Raw genomic sequence first — 22,950 nt, 5'->3', positions numbered from 1 at the left:
CAGTATTAACTTCAGTTACGCCAAATTCTGCCTCTTACTTGGGTATAAAACACATATGGCGACACATATAAACGCATATAAAACACAAGAGCAAAGCCAACTCAATGGAATAACGCATGCATGTTTTCCTCTCCCATTCAAAATATTTTCCTTCATCAATATCCCAAAGAATCCCAAAGAACACCTTAGCAGAAGAGCACTGAAATCCTGACCTGAGAGTCTGTTCTGTTGCTCCTCATTTTTAATGTGGATTTTGTTCCAAATAATAAAAAAAGCAGGATGACTGGCACCTCTATGAGACATAAATTACTCACTTATGATTAAGAAAGCTGCAGAATGTGATATTATACATAAACCATTACACTTACTATCCTTCAAATGCAAATAGCAATGACCAAGTCCTGTTTTTCAACAAAGCCAGGAGCAAAATTCCCAAGGCCTTTAGTGGAAGGAAGAACAACAGGTCATGGAAGCAGCCTTGAAGAAGGAACTAAGAACAGCAGGTGTGAACGACTGTGAAACAAACACCTTCACTGGCACAACACCATTTCCACCAGCTGCTCAGCCAAGGAAAATGTGAGTGACCTGGAGGTTCCTCCTCTCTCCTGCTCAACTGTCGCAGCTCACTGAGCTTGTGCAAATAACCAGCTTTACGTTTCACAAGTGATTTTCTTGACAAGCATTAGGCAAACTGCATTGAACTCAGTCTTGGCTGTTTTCAAGCTGATATGCACAAAAACTGTTTGCAGGTGGTAGGAGATACAACTGAAAAAAAATCATAAAGGAAATGGCTATTGAGTGAGTGATTTTTTAAAGACTTTTCTTAAAATACAATGCACTTGAGAAATTGGCTAGATGAAGGCTATCACTGGATATTTATCACATTTACTAAATACCATGCAATTCTCAACAGAAATTTAAAGGAGAGTAATGAAAGAGTTTCTGAAGTTATGCATTCAACTCTTCCAGGAGCTTTGCCTTTCTTAGTTGAATTCTAATTCCATATCGCTTCTTTATAAGTTCCTGCTCACCTAAGATTACCTATGGTATCTTATGGAGTGAAAATTCTTCTAACTCAAGANCTTTATAAGTTCCTGCTCACCTAAGATTACCTATGGTATCTTATGGAGTGAAAATTCTTCTAACTCAAGATTGATGATTTTAAGATATTTTAAAAGGCTGTTTCCCTAATTATTCAGAAAATGGTTGGAACATTATTTGGAGTGGAATCCATGGCTAATTAGGCATAATTAGGTAGAAATTTCATAGTAGAACTATAGTATACTGAAAACTAAGTTTATTATTGTGACTAAAATTCTGTAATTTCACATTATGGTTACTAGCAAATGACCCTCAAGGCAGTAAGTGGTACAATTCCTACTGTATACAGTAACCATAATCAACTATTTTCTACTTGTACGATACTTTTGCTTCAAAAAAGTCCCAGCACTCACTCTGTCTTTCAAAAACTCTCACCCACCTGCAGAGGAAAATCTGGGCAGCTCCATGGTATTATGCAGCAGTGCAATATAGGAGAAGGCAAGAAAAGCACGTTGTATCCAAGTTAAACCATTTAGGGGTTTAATAGCAAGATAATTCAGGGTATTTCAGAGATGGTAGAACAGTTCACTCCCCTGTTGTTGCAGAAACAACATGGAATGACTGAGCAAAAGCAATTAAAGCTACTCTGTTATCCTGATGTTAAGGTAACATCCTAGCCATCAGTCCCATCTAAAACCCTATTCTGTAACTACCCCATCCTAAGAGGTCCCTGCAGCAATTAAATCCTTTTTCCTGTTTGAAGAAGAGCAGAAGCAAATAGATGTAGCTGCACACAGTGCTTCTGTGCTGTAGCAAAAACTGTGCTTTACAGAAGCCTCAGCTCCTGTAATGCAGGGGTGAGAAGAGAACCAACCTCTAATGGTGAGATCGTGGGGTAAGTTAATTTCTGTGGACTCTGAGGAACCAAGATGTGCTAATGATGGCAAGAAATTCAAGGGTTAGTTCGCTACAGCGCTGAAGACAGATAGATCCAGACAGGTCAATGGCTTCAAAGACTTCTGAAGCAAAGTGCAGATCCACATGACTGAATATTCCCTGTTTAGAAAGAGCACAGTTTAGAGCACAAGGCTTTAAAGAAAAACTCCTCATTTCAGTTAAATATTTAATAGAAAAGGATGGTCATGAAATTGTACTATCAGTGTGTGTGCTGCTTCTTTGGATCCCCTAAATCTTGACTGCCAATGTTTTGTTAACAATCCTGCACATCTCAATGCCTGACTCTAACGCCCTACTAAAAAGGGTTACACACCACAATCTAACGTCTGTAAAACGAAGAAACTGTGCTCACAAAAATCATGAAAGGAAAACTACCCTTTTCTTGTGAAAGTCTGCATCGCATTCATACAGAATATTTGACAGATGGCAGCATGAGTTTCCTATTTTAAAATCAAGCCAAAAAAAACTCCACAGACAGCCCTGGAGACACTTCCAAGAGGAATTTAAAGAATTCACTATTTGATCCCCCAAATCAAATAGACATTTTAGAAAAAGGCGTATATATGAGTGAGGAATAGCCCAGGGTCATCATTTTTCTGGAACCGGAGGGAAGGGAAGGTAGAGGGGTTATCCAGAGGGTTTCACTATGAACTCTGCTTAAAGCCTTCAATGAAAGTTAATCACTTCGACATTTCTGGTCTTCAGGCTCGTGGTGAATACCACTGTCTAGATTAGCACTAATATAGTAAAAACTGTCTTCAAACATGCAAATATAATATCCCTAAGAAGAGATAAATTTCTTCCTAATCCTTCTGTAATTTCACTTTGCAAGATCTCCCTGTTCATTGCTCTCTGAATAAATATTTGTACTTTTTAAATCAACTATATATATATTAATAAAAGGCTGCAGTCAGAAACAAACCTCTGCAGCACTCCAAATGTCTGCGACATTTTAGAGTACCAGTAATCTACAAGAAATTCCTCAAATCTAATCCAAAACCAATTAGTTCAGGAAGCAAGGATGAATTTGCTATGTCTTTCCCACAAGTCTTATTCTATCCTACTATAATTCTTACAGTGCTATTTTAGGTTATAGCTTGCAATCTCTCAGTGTGATGAAGAAAGACTTGGTATTTTTAGCAGATCCAAAGGAGCCAAGAGTTCTCTGGAAATTTACATGATCAATCCAGGAAGAGACTTTCAGTCAGTACAGTCTTTTTCAATTATTCCTGCATTAAATCTACAGGGCCACAACTTTGGGTAGCACATCCTCACAAATAAGCACTTGCCAAAAGGGTCGTGGGCAGCAAGCTACAAGGGGGTAGATCTACAACCTGGTCTACAACCGTGTAAAAGAAGGAACTTGGAGACCTCTGCTAATTGTAATCTATGCTTCTTTTGTCAGCAAGAAAGTTGGAAAGGCTAAAATCATCTGAGAAGGGTCAATTTCTGAGTTGAAAAGTTGGATTTACAGTGGTTTGCAGTATGTCCTGAAGAACAGCATGTTCTCATAAAGTCTTAGCTCTGAAAGGGTAATAAGCCCTGAAATGTCAATTCTCTTAATTTCAGCATCAAGAGGTGGAAAGATTTGGATCACCTCGATGGTTTTGTCTGTTTTACTGAGGGCATAATCAGTTGCTGTGGGAAGTTCCTGTCGAGGGAATGAAGAATCAGGCATTGGAGGTGAATGCTGTCACCTCCAAGCGAGAAGCTCTGAATGGCTACTGCATCATGCAAGGAAGATGCCTTCCTTACCAACTGCACCTTTTGTCAAGGCTCAGAATTCATTTTAAAATCCAAGCAAATCTTAACGTCTGCCCACTAGATCCAGTCCTTCCCCTGTACAAGCTGATTTCTCCAAGCACCAGCCCTCTCTACCAGTTACCTTTCAAAGACTTGAAGCTCTCAGCTTCTCAGATCCACTGAACTCGTCACCACTTTTCCTTACAGAAAAGGCACTGCACGAGCTCCAACATCTATGTCCACTTCAGGTTTGCAAGTTAAGAGAGAGTTAAACTGCACTTCTGACAAAGTTAGGATGTAAACTTCCTTCCCCAGCAAGGAGTTTGGACATGGGCTGAAGCTTCTTTAACTTCTCCTCCATAAAATGAAGTAATCAGCAAACATGAAAACATTTTAGCATGCAAGTACCATAATAATTCTAGTAATTCAACAAGGGGCAGCAAATTATCTAATAATAAAGAGTCCACAAAGCCTGTCCTGATTACAAGATCCTCACTCAAAAAGGGAGATTTCAGACACGTGCACTGACATGTAGCACTCCTTTTTAATGGGTACCTTTACATCTTAGAACCAGTTTATTCCATTTAAGCTACAATGGCTACAGATGAGTCCCACCCTTCGCTCAAAACCAGGATTTGCATTAAAACTTGAGGTGCTTTTCTTGTTTTACCTCACACACAACTTTTGGGAAGGTAATGCTGGTAAGGATGCAGTGATTGTACTTGCCTGTTACTTCTTATGCCTTCAGTACGCAAAATTTTATATGTAAGTATATATAAGAGCTTTCACTGTTTCAAGCCTTTCAGTAAAGTTGCTTTCATGTTAACCTTCAGCAAATGTTATTCCATGCAGCTCCAAGAAAGCCAAGAAAGTTAAACCACTCTACCTGTCCAGACATTCAAAGCAATGGGGTATAACGAAATCACTAAGAAGCAAAAGATAAATCATAATTATTTCACAGTCTGGCATTAGGCAATTTTCTGAAAGTATCCTTCCAAAATCCACTTAATGTTTCTAAAGTCTTTCAGTAGAAGAAAGCCAGAAGCATTTTATATCAGCATCATACATGCAGGTAATAGCAAGGAAACTTTTGGGTTGATTTCCTATTAAGATGCCACTGCAGGCTCTCCGACCCCCTTTGAAAACAAAAAGCTCTCTTTCATCATCTTGGTTAAAGGAGTTAAAAAAAAATTACATCCAAAGGTTGTTCTGTACAGGCCGGCCTTGAAGAGATGCAGAATAGATGGGTACAGAGTTATTTGATTAAATTCAGTTTAGAATATATGAGTCTAACGGGACTAAACAGTGCCACAAGGGACTTCTACAGTGAGGAAACACAATATCTAAGTAATGCTCATTCCTATGGACTGAGGGCACAATCGGTTCCCTCTTGTGTTTTTCCACTAGAGTAACCACTTTTAATGTTGTGACTTAGCTAAAATAACATCTCTCTCTTCAAATTACTCTTGCCACCCAGTACAAGCAACATGTCTGAGAAGGATTTGTGTATTTCAAGAAACGGTGTGAGAAAATACGACTGAAAAATCCCGGATAACAGTAGAGGGACAGTATCCCATAAATAGCCTTATCCACAGCTACCTGGCTCAAGAAGCCAGCTATGCTGGGCAAAGCCCGGAGAAGGACAGAAATCTAATGAGGAAAAGGAACAAAACCCTGCAAGGCAGAGCTGAAACGAACAGTGGTTCAAAGGCAGGTCAGAACTCCTCATCTTTTTCAGAGCTTTCATGTTTCCCGCTACCCAAAAGCTGCAGATCAAGCTAAAGGAACATGCCACTTTGACCAGCAAAAAGCAAGGAAAGAGGAAAGCAGGGCTAGAGCTGTGCTGGGTAGACGGGTGCACCAGCACACCTCTAAAGGTGGCTAAAGAGCATGGCTTCACCTATTCTATACACTTGCTACAGACAAACTCTTCAAACCATTCTCTTTGGAAGATAAAAAACTTTTCAGCATCATCAGTAGGTTCCAGTAACTCCCTGTGATGCTGTTAGGAGAAAACCTCAACTCCATAGCAATGAAAGATTTTTTTTAAGATGTAGAGCACAGTCCACTTACAAGTTCTTGAATCCTGCCAGACTAATAGCAATTATGCACAAGGTTCAGTGTTTCTTCTGCATAGCTTGTGTGAAAAAATCCAAATTTCTATTCTCCCACTTACTGCCATTTAAAATCAACTTCAGGCTTTTGAAGTAGTCTTAAAATCCACTGTCAAAGCACATTTGAAGAGATTACTTCTTGAGAAGGGTATTACTCAAGAAACATAATCTGATATCAAGTTCTGAATCTCAAAAGGTACTCAAAAGATGCCACATCTTGAAGAATTTTGGTTGCTCATATCCCATGCACTGGACAAGCAAAATCACATCAGCTGCAAAGACACTAGACCATAAGGAAACAGTGCCAACAATATTCACCTATCACACATATGTTCAGGTAGAATTTGGCATGAAAAGGAGGTAACAGAGCAAGTCTTTCTGCTCTGTTGTTTCACCTAATAAATCACATTTTCTGGAAAAAAAATCACTACGCCATGTAGATAATCAGAAGACACAGCAGTGTTTTCCATGAGGGCAATTTCACATTCCACAATACCTAGCAATAACCATCTGACATGGAAACAGCTTTAAGATCTCTACCTGAACATGAGGACAGGCTGTGGTCTGAATTCTTGTCAATTGTTTCAAAACACCAGCAGTTCCTTAACAATTCAGGGACACAGCAAGTTAAGGCTTTTAACAGCACACAGTTCAGTCTGACATCTAATAACATTTCTGTACGGAAAAGGTATGTCAGCAAAAATCCAAGTCTTTCTTTCTAGAGGTGTCCTTCTAAACGGCCATGTTCCAACATGAGCAGTAATAAACACCATTGAGAAACTACTTACAACTTGTAAGGAAGGAAAACAAAGTTGTTGCTTTGTTTCACTTTGAAGATTTCTGTTTCAGAATTAAGTTGAAGGAATACCAAAAGTACTGAAGCCAAAAAGGAGGTAATTTCTTGAGTATGTTGTGCATGCTGCATGCAGCGCTTCAGAACACCACTTTCAATTTTCCTTTCGTTTTTGCTTTGGTTCACTGTGCACCAATGCATCTTTGGTGCATTGTGCAGTGGATTCCTCTTCATGGACTCATTAATCCTCATGGAGGAATGAAATGCACATTCAGGACTACACATGGGCTTGTTCAGTGCATGTGATACATTTCTCTAGCAAGTTTACAGGGCTGTTGGAATTATGACCAATTTACAATAATTAAGAGCAACTATATTCACTTTAGCATAAAACCTGTAGAGACACTTTCTCTTTAAGGTGGGGGGAGAGGGGACAGAGCAAGAGAGAGTGAGAGTGAAAGAACAAGAAATGAGAGGAATAATAGGTGAAGGAGAAAGAGAGATGGAGAAGTTTGGGGAGAGAGAAAGAGGAAAATATAGAGAGGAATAGAGAGAATGGTAAAGAAAGCAAGCTAATGAGCTAGAGGGAGAGGGAAAGAGTCGGGCCTACAGAGAGAGAACAAGTGGGCACGGAAAGAGTGACTGGATTAGAGAGAGAGAGAGAGAGAGAGAGAGAGAAAGGGCAGGGGAAAGGTAGAGACACCATACTAGGGAGAGAGGGAGGAAGGGAAAGAGAAATAATGAAGAGAAATCTGGGAGAGGAATGAGAGAGGGAGGAAAATGAGGTGAGAGAGCAAGGAAGCAAAAGAGGAGGCTGAAAAGAAGAAAAGCATTACGGAAATAGCAAGTGTATGAGGGAAGGAGTGAAAGAAAGTGAAGGTGGGAGATGGCGGTAGGCAAATAGAGTAGATGTGTGGGACAGGGGAAATGGAAAGAGGCTAGTGAAGGAAAAGAGTAAGGGATAGAGAAGGGAAAAGAGGGAGATAGAGAATGAGTAGAGCACAGAAAGAGTGAGCATGACAGACAGAGTACACAAGAGGCAAAGAGCGTGAAAACAAGAGGGAAAGACTGTGAGAGTGAACAAGAAAAAGCATGAGACTAAAGGACAGCACATGAAGGAAAGAGACAGCTCATGTATGGTGAAAGGACAGAGACCAGGAAGGAGGAAGAAAGCATGTGAGAATGAGAAAGAAAGCAGGCAAGAATAAGCACCAGGGAAAGAGAGGTCAATGGGAGAAAGACTGCGAATGAAAAATAAAAGTACGCAAGAGGAGAAGAATGAACATTAACAGGAGAAAGGGAGGTGGCAAAAGCACAAGGGAAGAAAAGAGAACTCAAAGAAAAGAAAGAGTTAAAGTGAGGGAAAAGCAGGAGGATCAGGAAGAGTGAGACTGATACTGGAAGGCAGAATGAGGGGTAGAAAAGTGGGGGGAACAGAACAAGAGAGAGACAAAGAGCAGCAGAGAAAGAGATCAAGAACATGAAGCAAAGAGAATGAGAAGTAAAGACAGTGAGTAAAAAGGAGAGAGAAAAAAGGTGAGAGATGAAGACAGAGTGAGAGTGGAAAACAGTGAGAGGGGAAGAAAGTGAGCTAGGTGGAGAGAAACAGAAACAAAGGGAGAGGCAGAGAGGCAGAAGGAACAAAGACAGGGAGAAGGAAGCTCGCTTTCTTTGAGCTAAGAGGTGAGCAAAAAAGAGCCAGAAAAGGGGAGCTAGTGAGGAGAAAAGAGTGGGAGAGGCAGAAGGGAATGAGGGGCAAGGGATGAACAAGAGAGACCCACGTGAGAGGAAAGATAGCAAGAAGTAAAGCAATTGAGAGGGAAGAGAGCAAGAGGGGAAAGACAAGCAAAGGGAAAAAGAGCAAGTGAGAGGAAAGAAGGGGAGGAGGAGAGACAGCAAGCAACAGGAAAAGGGAGTGAGCGAAGGGGAAAGAAAGTTAGCATGACAGAAGACAGTGTGAGAGAGGGGATGAAAGGTGTAAGAGTGAAGGAGAGCACAGAGCAAGTGAGAGGGAAGGAGGGGTAGATGGAAAGAATCACAGAAGGACAGAGTGGTTGAGCTTGGAAGGGACATCTGGAGATCATGCAGCCCAGGCCTCTACTCCAGCAAGACATCTCCAGCAGGCTGCTCAGGAACCCCTCTGAATGGCTGCTGACTATCTCCGGGAACGGAGGCTCTACAACCTCTCTCGGCAACTTGTTCCACTGCTCCATTGCCCTCCCAGTAAAAGCTTTTCTTTAAGTTCAAACAGACCTTCTTGTGTTTCAGTTTGTGCCCACTGATCTTGTCCCGCCACTAGGTACCACTGAAAAGAGCCTGGCTTCATCTTCTCTACACCATCCCTTCGGGTACTGATACACAATAAAAAGATTCCAAGGCTTCTCTTCTGCAGGTTGAACAGTCCCAACTCTTTCATCCTCTCCTGGTATGACAGATGTTCTAGTCCCTTAACTGCCTCTTTAGCCCCTCACTGGACTTGCTCCAGTCTGTTCACGTCTCTCTTGTGCTGGGAAGTCCAAATTTAGATGTAGCACCACAGCTGTGGCCTCACTAAGCTGAGTGGAGCGCAAGAATCGACCTTCCTCAGGCTGATGGCAATGATATTTCTGATGCAGACGATGATGTTCTGGACTTCTTGGCTGTAAGGGTGCGTTTCTGGTTCATGGTCAACTTGTTGTTCACCAGACCCCCCCAAGGCCTTTTCTGATGAGAGGTTTTCAAGCAGGTCAGTCCCCAGCCAGTACTTGTGCCTAGGGTTATTCTTTCCCAGGTGCAGGACTCCACACTTCTCTTTCCTGAACTTCAGGAGGTTCCTCTCTAGTCATCTCTCTGGTCTCCTGATCCTTCTGAACAGCAACTCAATCCTCTGGTGTATCAACATTCCTCCCAGTTTTGTCACCTGCAAACTTGGTTATAGTATATAGCATTGCATCACACAGGTCATTGATGAAGATGTAAAACAGGACTGAACACAGTATTGACATCTGGGTACTCTTCTAGTTGCTGGCCTCCAAATAGATTTTGTGCCACTGATCACAACCTTCTGAGCTTCATCATCTAGTCAGCTTTCAGTCCAGCTCACGGCTCTATAGACCACGGCTCCTCAGCTTGCCTGGGAGGAGGCTGGAAAGGACAGTGCTGAAAACCATGCTGAAGTTGAGGGTGACAAAAATCTACTGCTCTCCTCTTATCTACCCAGCTAGTAGCTCCATTGTAGAAGACTGTCAAGTTGGTTAAGCACGACTTCATGAATACAGGCTGACTCCTGATCACCTTGATGTGACTAGAAATAGTATCCAGGACTAGCTGCTCCAACACCTTCCCAGAGACAGAGGAGAGGCTGTGGTTCCCTGGGACTTCCTTCTTGCCCTATTAAACTATGAGGAAAACATGGCATTTGAAAAAGCACACAGAAAGAGAGCAAGAAAGAAGGGAAAAAAAGGCAATGAATAAAGAGAGAAAGAAGGCAAAGGAAAGAATAAGAAGTAAAGAAAGGTAGAGGGAAAGAGAGAAAATGAGATGGAGAGAGCATGCAGCAGATAAAGCAAAGAAAGGGAACAAAACAAAGAATGAATATGTTGTTAGGAGAGGTACAAGGAAACAGCAAGTGAAAGGGAAAGAGAAGAAAGTGGGAAAGAAAGCTAGGTAGGAAAAGAGATTGAGGCAAAGATAGACGGACAGACAGAGAAGAGGAAAGTCACATACAAAGAAGGGATGGAGAGAGTAGAGAGAAAGAGCATCAAACAGTCATAGGGAAGAAGAGACAGAGGGAAAAGGAGTGAGAAGAACAGACAGTAAGAAAGGCAGAGAGCGAGAAGGGCAGGATTAAAAGTAGGAAAAAGACCACAAGTGAGAGGGAAAGAATGTGAGAAACAGAGACAGATGGAAAGAAGATACAGAGGAAAAGAGAGTGAGAGGAAATGCAAATGAAACAGTGGGAAAAAATGAGAAAAAGAAAGAAATTGAGCAAGACAGAGAGATGGAAAGAGCTTCTGAGAGGGAAAGACAGTGTACAGCAGGACAGTAAGACAGCAGCAAAGAAAGAAAGCAGGAAGGAAAGCAAGAGGGAAATGGAAAATACAGAAAGCAAGAGGGAAAGAGAAGTATAGGGAAAAAAGAAGGAAATATCAACAGAAGGAAAGACAACAAAGACAAACAAGTACGAGATGGGCAAAGCAAGGCAGAAAGAAGTGTGTGAGAGAAAAGCAAGGAAGTAAAGATGAGAAGCATTAAGGAGAGAAAGTGACAGGGAACTGGCACATGAGAAAGCTCGAGCTGGGGAGTGTGTAGGTGAAATGGGAAAGTGCTCTAAAGACATGGCGAAAGCGCAAGAACAGAGGAGATGTGCATTAGAGAGGGAAGAACAATGTGCACGACAGGGAAATTGTAGGACAGGTAAAGAGGGAGAGAAAAAATGTGTACACAAGGAAAGAGAAACACATGACAGAGATAGAATGTTTTAGATAGTACAAAAAGAGGGAAGGCGCAAGATCAGAATGGTGGGAAAGCACATCCTCACATGAGAAAAGGAATGAGAGGGACTAGGTGTGATAGATGTGACAGGACACAGATGGAAGAAACAGTTACGAAGAGGGAGAGTCAATACAAGCAAAAGAAGTACAATGTGCAAGAGAGAGGGAGCAAATAAACCAAAGAGGAAGCTAAACTGTGTGTGAGGGAAGGTTAGTTTAACACAAGGGGAGGGAAAGTGTGTCAGCAAGAGAATGATGAGACATAAGAGATGGAGAGGCAAAGAGTGTGCACAGGAAACTGTGCAAGAGAAAGGGAAAGGCTGCAAGATACAGAAACTACCTGAGACAGAGAAAAAGAGGGAGAAATACAGAGGGAAAGCATGCCTGAGAAACAGAAAGTGCAAGATAAAAAACATGGGACAGTGAGAACCAACAAGTGCAAGAGACAGGGAAAGAGCATGCGAGAGAAAAAGAAAGTATTTAGGAGAGAGAGTGAGGAAGCTTGGGAAAGAAACGGAAATAGCACAAAAAAGGGGGGGAAGGTGAGGGAAACCACAGTGATAGAAATAGGAAAGCGTATGTGTGAGAGAGGGAAAGCATGAGAGAAAACAAAATAGCATGAGCAAGGGACAGAGGGAAAACACTAGACGGAGCAAAAGTCCCTGAGAGAGGAAAGGTTCATGTAAGAGTGTGAAATCTCTCATGAAATAAAGGTAAAACTCTAGAATGCAGTAAGGAAGACTGAGAAGAGAGAGAAGCAGCACAAAGGGGAGAAGACACATGAGAGACAAAAAGGGAGATTCAGGAGACCAAAGAGAGGGACTGAGCAAGACCTAAGAAGTGAAACACAGAGCATGAAACAAGAAAGGAATTAGAATGGGTGAGAGAGGGAAATGTGCAAGACAACAAAAACTATCAATGAAGACCGAGAGAAAACATATGTGAGAGAGAAGAAGGGTATAAGATATTTAAGAAAGAGGTAAAGAACCAGCAAGCAAAAAGAGAGGCAGAATGATCAAGAAATGATTGGGAAAGACTGAGAGAACAAGAGAGAAGCAGCATGATAGTGGAGGAATTGCATGAGGGAGAGAGCAAGAGAAGCAGGAAAACCCATCACCACTGAGACAGGGAAACTGCAGAAGGCAGGGAAGGAAAACAAACATTTCCAGGAAAGGAGAAGCATACAGAAGATGCACACAGAGTGCCACAGAAAGCACAAGACCGAGATAGAAAGAACAAGTGTGCAAGGGAGGGGGGAGCTCATGAGATGGGGAGAAAGGAAGAGAAAGGGCCCAGAGGGATGCACACAAGGAAGCATGAGCAAGCCAGAGGAAGGCAGAGGAGGGGAAGAACATGAGAGCACCACAAAGCAGGTGAAAGAGTGCACGAAGAATGAAGGGGAGAGGAGTAAAGACATCAGAGAAAAAAGGAGCAGATACAGAAGAAACAAAAAGCCCACATGCGAGAGAGAGGGAGAGAAACAAGAGAAATCGAAGGAACGTGTGTGACGGAGAAGAGAGCAAAACAGGAGGAAAACAGAGGGAAAACAATGCAGTGGAGGAGGGCAAGTGATAAGAACTGATTGGTAAACTGTGAGAGAGAGAGGAAAAGAGGGTTGGGAAAGGGGAGAAGGCATGCAAGAGAAAAGGAAGGGGCAAAAAACAGAGAACGGACAAGAAAGAAAGCATATACATGAAAGAGAAGAGAAGCCCAAGGGACCAGGAAACACAAAGACCAATAGAGAAGTGAAATTGTGAGGAAATAAACAGGAGATTGAGAAGGAAAGCAACAGGAAAACAGTGTGACATAGAGGGGAAGCATGAAAGGGAAAGAAGGAATGTGGTGGAGAGGAAATGTGTGCTTTGGATACAGGCAAATGCATGCAAGAGAGGGAAAATACACAAATGAGAGAAAGCCTGGAAGAGGAAAAGAGCGTGCAGGACAGAGAACCAACAAGAGGGAAAACCCAGAGGCACTGGAGAGGGAAAGCAGGCATGTGAGGTAAGGGTGCAAGAGGAAGAGAGTGCGTGGGGGAAGGCAGCAAGAAAGCATGAGAAAAGTGCATGCAAGAGAGGGAAAGCACGTGCAAGGCACGGAAATTGCCTGGGAGAGGGAGTCGGTATGAGAGAGGGGGAAACCACACAGCAGTGACACCGTACACAAAGGAGGCATCATGTGTGTATATATGAGAGGCAGAGGGAGACAAAGGAAAGTGCACTTGCACGAGGGAGGGCTGGAGAGATTCAACAAGGGAGAAGTAACAGTACAGCACGACAGAAAGAAAGAAACCATGCACGAGAGACACAGAAAGCCCCGTCACAGGCAGGGAATTCATGTGATAGAGAGGAGGGAAATACACAAGGCGGATGGGGAGGGTGCAGAGATAGACACACAAGCAAGGCAGGTAAGGGCAGCAAAACATGCACAACAAGGCATGAGAGACAAAAGGCTGAGGCTGAAGGAAAGCGCATGTAAAGAGGGGCAATTTGGGGGGGAAGTGTAAGTCAAGAAGAGAAAAACTACATGGGAAAGAGGGGGAAAGTTTGGGAGAAAGACAAAAAGTGCATGTGAGTGATGGAAGGAGAACACAAGGAAAGGGAGGAGCAAGAGGGAGAGGGAAAGGGCAGAGATGACAGAAAATCCACATGGGAGAAAGGGGCAGGAGAGCATCTGACAGAGGGAAAGAACAAAAGGGAGAAAAAGACAAAGAAACAGAGTGAAAGTGTTGTCAGTAGGAGAGGGGAGGATGAGAGCGAAAGTGAGAAAAAATGAGTGGAAAACAGCATGAGAGAGGGGAAAAGAAGGAGGGGGGGGATTATCACATGAAAAAGAGGGAAGGGATGAAAGAGGGAAAGGGCAAGCGAGGAAACATAGGACAGAGACAGAGATCAGGAAAGATACAGAGAGATATGAAAGACTATAAAGGAAATAGGCAAGATGGAAAGTGCCTGACACCCAGGATAAGAGGGAGGGAGACGAGGAAAGCAATCTAAAGACAGAAAGCATGTGTGAGATGGAAGAAAACGCTTGCAAAGCGAGGAAAAGAGCACAAATGAAGGAACTATAGAGGGAAAGCTCAAGGAGAGGTGAAGGGCACACACAGGAGAGATGAAAGATGGATGCAAGAGAGAAAGTGTAAGCAGGAAGGAGGAAAAGCATAAAAGTGATGAGAAGATGGTGAGAGAAAGAGCACCAGAAAGGGTGTATGTGAGAGATGGAGAACACATGCAAGACAGAGAAAATGCCTGCAAAAACACACACAGAAAGTGCCATGACAGAGAAATAAAATGAGAAAAGGAGGAAAAAAAATACAAGAAAGGGAAAGCTTGCATGTGACAAAAATGGCAGCATTTAATGAAGGGAAAGCGTGATAAAAAACGTGTGACTGTGTGAAAGTACTTGCGCAAGAAAGGGAGGGCTGGAGAGCTTTGAGAAAGGGAAAGAGAAGAAGAGCAGGACAATGAGCAAGACGATGAGACGCGGAGTATACAGGAGTGAGATGGAAAAATCCACCCGGGGTGGGAAATGCACGACAGAGATAAGGAAAATATCTGAAAAAGATAGGAGAGGCATGCACAAGGTGCAGGTGAGTGTAAGAGACAAAAAACATGCAAGGGAAGGCACAAGATAGAGAAAGCTTAGAAAGGACACAGAAGGGAGGATATTTTGAGGGAAAGAAATGGATGGGGAGAGGAAGAAGTGTAAAACTGAGAGCAGAAGTGAGGAAAATGGAAACTGGAGATGAAAACCGGAATATGAAAAGAGGAGAGAACGAAAATATGAGAAAAAGAGCTCAAGAGAGATGCAGTGAGTACACAGGAGAGCAGAAGAGAGAGAGGGGAAGAGAACATGGATTAAACAAGAAAATAAAGATTCACATGAACAGAGAGAGAAAGGAAGCAGGAGAGTAAGAAGAAAACGAGGGAGAAAAGGAAATGGGGAGAATAAATCAGCAGGAGAGTGATGGAAAGGAGAAGAAGGAGAAAGAAAGTTTGAGACAGCAAGTGGAAGGGAGTGTTGTTGAAGAGGGGGAAGAGGCACTGCAAGAGAGGCAGAAAGGGCAGGAGAATAAATATGTGGCGGTCAAAACTGGGATAGGCTGTAAAATTAGGAGAGATGGAAACACCGGGAGAGTAAGCATGAGCATTAAATATCAAGGAAGAGGGATAGTAAAACTGCTCTAGAGAAGGAGAAGCATCTATAGGAGAGTCAAGTGCACAAGAGAAAATGGGTGCGAAAGAGAGAGGAAGTACATGTGTAGCAGTGGAGTGGCTCTAGATATCCAGGAAAGAGAAAAGGATCAAGAGAGAAGAAAGAGAGCAAGAGAGAATGAGCTGGAAAGCATGTTTAAGAGATGGAAAACACCCCAGCCGCACAGAAGGGGAAAACACCTGCTGCAAAGAGGGAAAACACACGTGAGAAATGTGCACAAGAAGTTGAGATCAAGTATATTAAAAAAGAAGGAACGTCGAAAAGGTCTGCTGAAGGGAGAGGGAGTCAGAAACCACGAGCAAGGAAGAGAAAAGCCACGTTAAGAGAGATGGAAAGCATATGAGAGAGACAAAAAGTACACAACAGAACACAAAAGACGTGGAGAGAGGTAGAGACAGAAAGAGCACAGATGGCCAACACAAAATCCACACATGAACAAGAGGAACAGGAGAGAGGGACAGAACTGAAGAGAAAGGAAGAAAAATAACAACAAACCAGTCAGCAGGAGCAGTTTGTCATATCAAACCAAAAGCCCCATAGGAAACAGAAAGCAAGTGGGAAGGAGTGTAAGAGAAAGGGAAAGAGAGCTCATGAAAGAAAGACAGGGAAAGCTGAAAGAGATCAGAAAATAGAGAAAAATCAGGAGACAAGAAACAAGAGAACACAAATGCAAGGCAGCAAACACCGCAACAAAGAAGGAAGAGTGCATGTGAGAGAGATGCATGCAAGAGAGAAAGGGTAAGAAAGTAAAATGAAAAACAAATGAGAAACAGAGAAAAGGGTGAGAGAAGGAGCATGAGAAAATAAAAGTGCATGCAAAAGAGGGAAAAAATAGGCTAGAGTGAGAAAAAAATGCCTGGGAGAGAGAAACTGTGAAAAACGGGAAAGCACATGGCAGAAAGGAAAAAAGCATGTCGGAGAGAAAGAGAATGAAAAAGGGCAAATATTTGGGCAAAAAATGTACAAAATAAAATATGTAGGAGAGGGAGAGAGGGGGAAAGTTCACAGTGAAAAGGAGGTCTTAAGAGATTCAAGAAAGAGGGAAGGCATAACAGAGAAGCAAAAAAAGAATGAGCAAGTGAATGAAAGGGGAAGTGCTTGAGAGACAGGAAAATCTCCATCTCAAGAAAGGAAAATTTCCTACAGAGAAGAACATGCATGAGACACATTGTAAGGATGCTCAAGATGTGTGAGAGAGGAGAAACGTGCATGACAAGGCATGAACGAAGGAAAGCCCAGGACAAAAAGGAGCATGCAAAAGGGGCAGGGATGAGGCATAGGCAAGGACATTGGACAACGCACAAGTGAGAACTGCATGGGAAGCGGAGGGAAAGCATGCAGGAGCGATGAAAAGTGTACAAGGGAAGGAGTGCACAAAGGAGGGGAGGAGCAAGAGAGAGGGAAAGGGCAAAGATGACAGACAAAAAGCCCACATGCGAGAGGGAGAACGGAAACATGAAAGAGAGAAAGTGTTTGATACAGCGAGACGGAAAGGACAGGAGAGAGAGAAAAGGACAGAGAGAAACCGAGCGGAATAAATTCAGTAGGAAATGAGAAAAGGGAAAGGGCGAGACAGCAAGTGGGAAGGAGCAGCAGAGGTAAAGGGCACATGAGAGAAGTATACAAAAAAAGAGGAAGGAAGACCAAGAGATCACAGGAGATGGAAAGAGCAAGGATGTCTGAGACAGCAGGAAGGAGCATGCAAGAGACAGGCAGTTCAAAAGAGGGACAGTGCAAGAGGGAAACCGCAGGACAGCAAACAACTGGAGAGAGAAAGCTCCAGAAACAGGGAAAGAGTGAGCAGGGAAGGGACGAGGCACAAGAAAGGAAAAGGCAGAGAGAGGCAAGGAATGAGACGTGGAGGGGACATCTGAAAGAGAGAAAGCACAAGCAGTTAAGAGGGAGAGTGCACAAGAGAGCGAAGCATGCAAGACAGGACACGTGTGTGAGATCAAGAGGGAAAAACAAAGGGAAAGAGAAGGGGAAACAGGGCAGAAAGCATGTCAGAAAGGTAAAGCCTGCAAAGCGATACCTCTGTGTAAAGTATGCATGCGAGAGAGAGAGAAATCTGCAAGACTGCAGATTTCAGATCTGCATCTTGCAGATGCAAGAAAAATACATAGAAAGAGAAAGAAGCAAGCAGAGAGAGAAAGCATGAGCAAGTCAGAGGGAAAGCATGTGGGAGAGAAAGGAAGCACATACTGAACTAAGAAAACTCTAAAAGAGGAAGAGAGAACAAGAGATACAAAGCAGCATGAAAAAGAAAGGGAATGTGTGTGTGAAAGTGTGCAAGAGAAAATGTGCATGAGAGAGAGGACAAGTGCACAAGGGAGGGGGAGATTGAGAGGATCAAGAAAGCAGGAAAGTGAGAAACAACAAATGTGAAAGAGTACAACAGAAAGGGGAAATACACATGAGAGAGATGGGAAATGCAGGTACAAGATGGGCAGAGAAGCCGTGTGAAAGGGCATGACAGAAATCATGGGGGAGAGGAGGAGGAACACACAGCGGGGGACAGATCACACAGGAGGGGAAGCCCAAAGACAGGAGAGAGGGGAAGAACAGGAAAAAAAGAAAAAACAACGTCGGGAGAAGTAATGAGCAGGTAGGAGGGAAAGCACACAAGAGAGAGAGAAAATGCACACAAAAGGGAAGGAGCAAGTGAGACAGGTAACTCATGTGGCAGACCAAAAGAACCTTAGAAAGATGCGAAGGAGAAAGGGAGAGCACGTGAGGCATACAGAGAGTATATGAGAGAGCGGCACAGGAGAGAAAGAGGGAATGGAAAAAGGGAATGGAGACTGGAAAGAGGGAAAAGGGGTGGTGGGGAAGCACAACAGCAGAATGATGGAAAGCATCAAAAGGGGAGAGAAAGCAGAAGACAGTGGAAAACAGCATGAGAGAGAAAAAATTGAGCAAGAGAGAGGGAAAGGGCATGTGAGAAGGAGGGAAAAAAACAGGAGAGATGAAAAGTACAAGAAAGAAAATAGATGCAAGAAAGAGGGGGAAAGTTGCAGAGATCAAGAGAGAAAGACCAACAGAGAGGACGTGAGAGGGCATAAAAGGACAGGCAGGAGGCAGAGTCTGATACAGAAAAGAACAAAAAAAAAAAAAAAAAAAACAGAAAAAATTGCAACAGTGAGGACAAACCAACCCAACAGAGGGCGAAAGCAAGCACAAGACAGGGAGGAAAAGAAGGTGGTCTGGGCTGAAGGAGGACAGCACACAAAACAAACCACAGGAGAGGCAGAAAGCACAACTGAAAAAGTTACAGAGGGAAGTATGCAAGATAGGGAGTGTGGGAAAGCAGGGGAGGGCAGGCAAGTGTGAGCAGAAGGCAGAGAAAACATGAGAGAAAAAGTGTATAAGAGAGTACAAATGAGAGAAAGGGACAGCACATGCAAGAGGAAGGGAAAGCATGCAAGAGGAAGAGGCAAAGTGTGCAAAAGAGAGAGAGAAAGCTTATGCACGGTAAAGCAAGAGAAAGGAAGAGGGGAAGCATAGGAGAGAGCAAACAAAAGAGGAAAAGCACAAAAGAGAGAAGGGGAGAGTGCAAGAGAGGGATAGAGAGGGCAATTCCACAAGCAGAAACTACTAGAGGGAAACTACTTACATGAGAGAAAGTGCAGGGGAAACAGAGGCTTCTACACAGTGGGGATACAAGCACGGGGGAGGGAAAGATCACACGTGAGAGAGAGAGAGGTGAGCTGCTCACCCATGGCAGAAAAGAAGAGCACATAGAAAGAAGAAGGAGAAATAGAGAGAAGAGTGCATAAAAGAGCAGGAAACCCCACAGGAGGAACAGAGGGGAAAGTACAGGAGAAAGGGAAAATGTGAGAGAAACGGGAGGCAGTCGGACAGATCAAAGAAACACAAGTCACAGGGAGGGATGATGATGTGAAAGAGAGAGGAAAAGCACAAACGAGAAAGAGAGAAGAGAGAAAAAGCACTGGAGCAAGGGAAAGTGTGCACGCAAGAGAGAATGCAAGGGATGGGACAGCACAAATGAGAGCAAGAGAGGAAAAGGGCAACTGGGGAAAGAAAGCAAGGGACGAAAAGGGCACTCGGGAGATAAGAAGCCTATTATGGAGCGGTAATGCATGCAAGAGATAATGCAGGAAAGCACAAGATAGGGAAAGGGCAGCAGGGGCGGTGCATGAGAGCTAGCACAGAAAGCAGCACAGGGTGGGAGAGGGAAAGAGCATGGGAAAGAGCAGGGGGAAGTGCTAGAGATGGGATGTGCGAGGGAGAGAAAAGGGCCTTCTTTACGGCACAAGCAGCTGCTGCTCAGCAGCATTTACGGCTGTCTATAGGTAAGGATAACTTTCCAAGTAAATAAGTAATCGGCTATCCAAAAGTGGCTTATCCTTGCAGTGTCAAGTGCTCCAAAGACACTATTTTAGCAAACTACCCCAAAGCCAAGGACAGATATATGCTTTACATCAGAAGAGGCCGCTGTCCTGGTGTCCACCACCAATCCTATTATCTGTGTATGAACATTTTTGAATTCCTCAGTCCTGAAACAATCAGGCAGACTCCTTGAAGGGGGCTACTTGTTTAAGTTTTTGCTGAAAGCATAATTAAGAAGAGTGTTCATTTCTTCATTTCTTCGAAAATCTTTCATAGCCTCTCCCTGTTCTTCTACAACACACATCTTGTCTAGGTAACAGTATTCTTTGAATAAACACCGGTTTATTCATCAGTAGGCCCCCAAATTTCTGCCTGAAGAAGTCCAAGTATCACAGGTGTTTGTTCTGCTCATTGATCCAAAAAACTTATGTCTATATTATGTTTAATAAACTACTTTATGTAAGCAATATTTGGCAAAGCTAGCTGCACATAATGCCAAAAAAACCCTCATTGTCTCAGGATGGAGAGTTTCCAGACAAGAGAAGAAGTCAAAAACTGCAGCTTTTTTACAGCAATCCAGCACTGAGCAACTGCACCCTGAGTAGACCAAGCAGCCGCTCACAGCCCTGCAGATGCACCAAAAGCTGCAAGGCTGTCTGGCCACTATTGAGCATACTTCTATGGGCTAAATGGACACCAAAAAAACAAAGGAAAAGAGCAGTAAAACTTTAAAAAATAGGAACAGAACAGTGGCAGAAACCAAAAACATCATCTCAAAACTCTTCACATTCAGTTTAAGACTGTCTACAAAGCAAAAGGGTACTTGCTAACCAAAAAACATGCCTTCCATACTTACTTAAAGTGTTTCCTTTTTAAGCTATCAGTTTTATCAGTAGTAATCTTGTAGCAATGGCACTACGTAGCATTAACAAGACCATTTAAAGCTGCCTGGACTACTCCTGCAAAGTCTTTGGGCAGCAGCAAACACACTTAGGGCTGTCACTTGATTAGGGTTGTCACTTGAAAATAAACTTTACAATAGATATGCCAACACTACCAAAAACAGTAAGTTTCAAGTGTTTTAAGTTCCAGACCTCCTTCGGTGCTTACCGCTATCTGTGTAAAGCAAAGATAATCTATATTTATAAACGCTATGCTCACAACTTCCCCCAACATTTACAAAGACCTCAGGAGGTACAAAATGAATTTAATATTCTGCCAGCTAAAATCCCATTCCAATTCAAATCAATTCCAGACTTCCCACCATGTGAAGGAACAGAATGATAATATCTGCGGTATGTTTTATTTTAAAAAATATTCTGTGTGTTTTATTTTTCTGTACATTTTATTTTTATTTTTTCTGTATGTTTTATTTTTCTGCATGTTTTATTTTAACCAGAGTACTAGTTTTCTGGTAAACACAACTGACAGAAGGCATTACTATTCCACAGAAACTAGCAACAGTATGTTCTTAATTACAAACAAAACTTTATTTTTTTAATCAACTCATGATTGGGGTGAGGGGTGGAAAGAAAGGAATTAACAACTCCTTATGTAAAATAACGATGGGTTCAGAAAAAAACGCTGAATTGCACCTTCAGCGTTAAGACCTGCGGGACTTAAAACAAGACTTAGACCAGTACGACTGGCCGACGACCCACAGATTGGAGACTGGAGTCTCCTTTATCCTTGGAAATACTGAAGACCCACCTGGATATGGATCTGACCAGCCTGCTCTGCTTGACCGTTCTTTGGGCAGGAAGGTTGGACTCCATGATCTCCAGAGCAAGCCTGATTCCATGGAAGCAGAGGGCACAGAGAGGAAAGGGTGCTTGCCCATTAAGTGTGTGCTCCCAAGAAGAGAAGCAAGAAGCTCTGCTCACAAATGCCAACTGCACCAAAATGGATAAAATTTGGACGCCAGAATTTGGGCTACAAATGTCACATTTGTGCAGTTCTGGTGCTATCTTTTCAGCTGTGGCTGCATCATGATGGATTGGGCATCCTACAGCAACCTCACAGCCCTGCTCCACATGCACAACAAACACATGGCTTTGCTTACTCCTATTCAGAGTAATGGGATGGGAAAGAAGCTTCATCTTATGCCCAGGACCTCATTAAAAAAATAAAGAAAGAAAAGAAGAGGAAAGGTTTGAACGTCACTGACTAATGTACACTGCTTATAAAAGGGTTAGGAAAAGGGTTTTATGAACTCTTTAAAGTATATATAAACTCTTTAAAACTGCTCTTTTACAAACTCAAGTTTCCCATAAGAAATCACTTGATGCATCTGATCTACGGCTCCTGCAGTTTCAGCTTTGCATCCAAGCAATAAAAGCAAAGACAGGACACAACCAGAGACCCAGCAACAATAAACACAAGGGTAAGATGAAAGGTGTGCACACCAAAGCTCCAAGCACTAAAAAAACTCAATTTAAACAAGCCCCAGAGGTTGGAAAGATCCTAGTCCAGAGTTATTTAGAACAGAGGAAACCACCTTATCAGCTGACCCAAATAAATCTTAAATTGTCTGTGGACACAAGCTGCTCAATGGGATCTACTTATGTAAGTAGTGTGAGTGTTTCAGGTCACAGCTGCCCACTGGAGAGCAGTTCAAACCAGCACTGCACCTTGAAACTGCTATCTGAGCCTGCAGTCTGCAATAACTCAAACAAGAAAACACGAGGAGAATAATCAATATTGCTCAAGAGACACATTATTTGAAAAAATACTAAATATGTACAGATCCTTAAAGATGTTGTTACAAAAAAGATTTTAATTATTGTTAGAATAGCTTACATAAATCGATTACTTTGTTGTAACAGCTTTAAAAATATGCTGTATGGTGTTGTTTTCTCTTAATTGTAAGTTCCTAAATGTATGCTAATCATAGTCTACCATCTGGGGTTTCAGTAAAATCGAAATCTCAGCCCTTTAAAGTATGAGGTAGCTTGTATTGACTCCCTTCCCCGCACAGTGGTACTGCACCTACACCACTGTGCTTGCACTCCTCTAAGCACAAGCAAAAAGCTAAACGCAAAGATCTGCAGTGCAATAATGAGTGATGGAGAGTGGGACAGTTAAGAAAACACAGGAACATGAATGTGACACATAGAATCATCATGTAGTCCTAAACAGGTTGTGGTAGAGCTGGAAAGAGGAATAAAGGAACTCACTGTGAAAAACAAAAGATTAATAAAAAGGGAGGGATAACCAGGGCACTGGATCACATTTACTGGAAGCCAAGAGGAAGGGGCTTTGCTGTGAA

General features: G+C 42.7%; 1 protein-coding gene across 2 annotated transcripts in view; it reads right to left on the bottom strand.

Moving 5' to 3' along the window:
- The window catches only part of PIGG (phosphatidylinositol glycan anchor biosynthesis class G), a 76,739-nt gene that overhangs the window by 3,064 nt on the left and 50,725 nt on the right, over positions 1 to 22,950 (bottom strand). The window lies entirely within an intron of this gene.

Source organism: Nothoprocta perdicaria, unplaced genomic scaffold (genome assembly GCF_003342845.1).
Source record: "Nothoprocta perdicaria isolate Ctin4 unplaced genomic scaffold, notPer1 scaffold_63, whole genome shotgun sequence".
In the NCBI taxonomy this organism is placed as follows: domain Eukaryota; kingdom Metazoa; phylum Chordata; class Aves; order Tinamiformes; family Tinamidae; genus Nothoprocta; species Nothoprocta perdicaria.
This window is presented reverse-complemented; position numbering and strand designations above follow the sequence as displayed.